The sequence below is a fragment of the Vombatus ursinus genome, unplaced genomic scaffold (genome assembly GCF_900497805.2).
Source record: "Vombatus ursinus unplaced genomic scaffold, bare-nosed wombat genome assembly UNPS02014839.1, whole genome shotgun sequence".
NCBI lineage: Eukaryota > Metazoa > Chordata > Mammalia > Diprotodontia > Vombatidae > Vombatus > Vombatus ursinus.
The window spans coordinates 5,549,576-5,552,851 of NW_020954617.1; positions in this window are offsets into that span (position 1 = coordinate 5,549,576).

Consider the following 3,276-nt stretch of genomic DNA (forward strand, 5'->3'; position numbering starts at 1 on the left):
ACCTCCTGGGGGGCACCACATGGCCCAGGGGAAGAGGAGAAACTAACTCCTTTGCCAGGAGGCGGGGGAGGGGATGGAAGGGGTGAAGGAATGGGGGGGGGCCCAATTTGGCAAGACAAAGATGAGCATTGTGCACGGTCTGTTCCAGCCCCGTGTTGCTGCCTGTCCCAGGGCCACAGCTCATGGACTATATTGAGGGCTGAGTCACCGTCCCTGCTGGGTCAAGCTGACTAGTGGGGCCCTGAGTCAGGACCCAATTTATCCTGGAGAGCAGCAGGCTCAGATTGCACTGGGGGAGGGGGAGGGCAATGGAGGGGTGACGGGAAACATCTCCTGGCACTGTTCCCTCCTCTGCCCCATTCACTCCCATGTACACTAAGCATTTTGGGGCTGAAGTAGGAAAGGGAAGGCCATCTCTTTGTGGGCCCTATTCCCTTCCCTGGGCACTGTTCTCTGATTCAAAGGATATCCCCCTTAGTTACCTGTGATTGATTGGTATTTTCCCCAAGGGGAGCCAGGAGCCACCACTACTGGCTCACTAGTGCTAGTGGGTCAACATAGGGATGGTTAAATATCTTGAATCTTAATGGTATGAAATCCCTCAATATAAGCTTCAGACAACTCCACCTCAGATTCGAAGATCATAAGGTCATACACTTATAGCTAGAACGGACCTGAGAAGCCCTGTAGGCCAACCCTTATAGATGAAGAAACTGAGACCCATGCTGATTAAGTGACTTGGCCAAGGTTAAGTAGGCAGTAAGTATCAGAGGCAGGATTTGAGGATTTGAACCCAGGTCCTCCTCAGGTCAAGTGTTCTTTCCAATACACTAAGCCGTCCTAGTGGCTAGGGTCTGTTCTTTGCCAGTTCCCCACCCTCAAATTTTGGTTTGATGGGATGGGGCCCTATGAGCGTGACGGAATCAAAGATCATATCTTCCATATCTTTTTTTAAACAAGGTTTTAAGAATACTCCTCTCTTTTTAAGAATACTTCTTTCCCTCCTAACCCATTTTGTCCAAGGGAGACAAATCCATACGTGCCCAGGATCTGGGGAGCTCTTTATGGGACATCTTGGTTCCTCAAGCTCAAGTAATGGGTAGTAGTAATTACCATGGAATGACTTTGTCGGTGGGATGTTAATAGCTTAGTGGAGAGGGAGATTGAGTGAGTGGGGGAGGGAGGTGAGCTGCAACCAGGACAGTGGAATTCCTTAGTATCACGTCATAGCCAGCAGACAGAACATGAGCCCTGGAGCACAGGGCTATTTATATTTCAGCTTGTCACTATCAGGGCCCCCAGAGCTGCCCTCCCCCCATGCCACCCTATCACAGTCACTAGCCAGGGCTACCACTACCTCTTTATCCCTGATGTTTTGTGCTCCTTTTCCTACTTAAATTCTCAGAACAGTCTCTTGGGGAAGGGGGAGCAGATATCACTGTTATAACAACCCCCCCTCAAAAAAAATAACAGCACTTCCCCATCAGTGTCCCTAATGAGGACCGCCCTCATTCCATCCCTGGGGAAAGACTTTCAGCTAAGTTCCCCACAGCCCCCCCTCCTCACAGAACTTGGTGAGTCACTCACTACAAGGGCCCCCAAAACATTCCAAAAGTCTCCTCAACTCTACCATTCTGGAAGATGGCAACATTGGCTGACTCAGGGAGCTGCCTGGCCTGAGGCCTTCCCACCTGTCTCTCAGGGAGAGGTTAGGGTTCAGCTAATTCCCTTCAGACTCCCTACTCTAACTATTCTGAAACTAACTGGTTGCAGAACTGTTAAAAAAAAAAAAAAGTCGGGGTAGTAAGGACATATCTGAGCCTAGATTGAGTGGTGTCTGTTTCTCTCTGGGACCCAAGGCAGACCATTACCTGTTCTGTTCCTCAGTTTCCCTAAATTTGTCAACCATTTGGGCTACCATCTATTCCTGGAAGAGCCAGGGATTTCCCTAGTATTAGTCCCTCCCCCCAATCCCCTTCAGCTCCACTGGGGAGGGTCAGTCCGATTGCTCTCCTCTCTCCAGGGCTTCCCTCTGACTACTTCCATCCTATCTCTACCAGCCTTCCCACAACCTCAGCTCACATTCCCCCTTGGCTGATGCCAACAGGGATCTCCCTGGCTGGCTGGCCAGACAGTCCTCCTTTCTGGCCAAGGATGGACACAATGAATGGGGGTGGGGGGTTCCCTACCACTGAGGGGGAGGTCTGTCCTGACTCTTGTCCCTGGAGATATTGTCTGAGTCAAGCTCTAGGGTCTGGGGGGATGGGGAGTGGGGAGAGGTGACTCATGGCCCGGCATCAGAACTTTCTCCTTACCCATTTCTGAGAGGATGATCCTATGTTGGTGGATGACACTAAATGGGGAGTGGGGTGGAGTGGCAACTACCCCAGCTCCAATCACCACAGGGAAACCCATTCTAGCCCCAAAGGAGGCTTGTACTTCAATCCCAGAGTAATAGAGGAAGGCAGTCTTCTCTTCATGACCAGATAATCCCATTGCCTCTATGTCCATGTTATTATCCCACTTCCTCCCCCCTACCCAAATACTCTCCTCCTATCCCACAAGGCTCTGACTTTGACACAGATGATTCCTAGTTGGACTTACAGGCTCAACCACCAACTTGTCCAGCAATATTAGACTTCTGTTCCCAATTGCAACCCCTCCACTAAACCTCAGTTTCCCCAATCTGTCTCTAAGTCTTAGTCACCTCTGTTTCTCCTCCCCCTTCCATCTAAGACTTCATCCCCACCTGTGACTCAGCTCAGATATAGGGGGGAGGAAAGGGAGGGGACCAGAAGGGGGGAGGAGAAGGCCCTATGATACTCTCCATTTTCCTTATTCTCTCCCATCTCTGACCTTGGCAGAGAAGCAGATTTGGGGAGCAGTATCCTAATGACAAACCTTTGTTCCTCTGGCTGTGGGTGGGGGACCAGATTGGTATGAGGGCAGGAGGAGGGACTTGGGGAAGACCCCTCTCCGGTCCCCCTTCCCTTCAGATCCTCCAGGCTACTTGAGGGGGTAGGCGGGGCCTTCTCTGGTCCCCCTCCCCGCCCCTGCCCCCACCCCCCCGCAGGCTAGCCCCGCCGGCCGGCATTCCTGGGAGGCCGGCGCTCTGACGTGAGCCTGGAGAGGGGGGGCCCCCCCGCGGCCCAGGGGCTTCTTAAACCCCCCGCCCTCGGTCCGACCCTGCATTTCCACAGCACCGCTCCGCCCCCCCAGAGGGAGAGAGAGAGAGAGAGAGAGAGAGAGAGAGAGAGAGAGAGAGAGAGAGAGAGA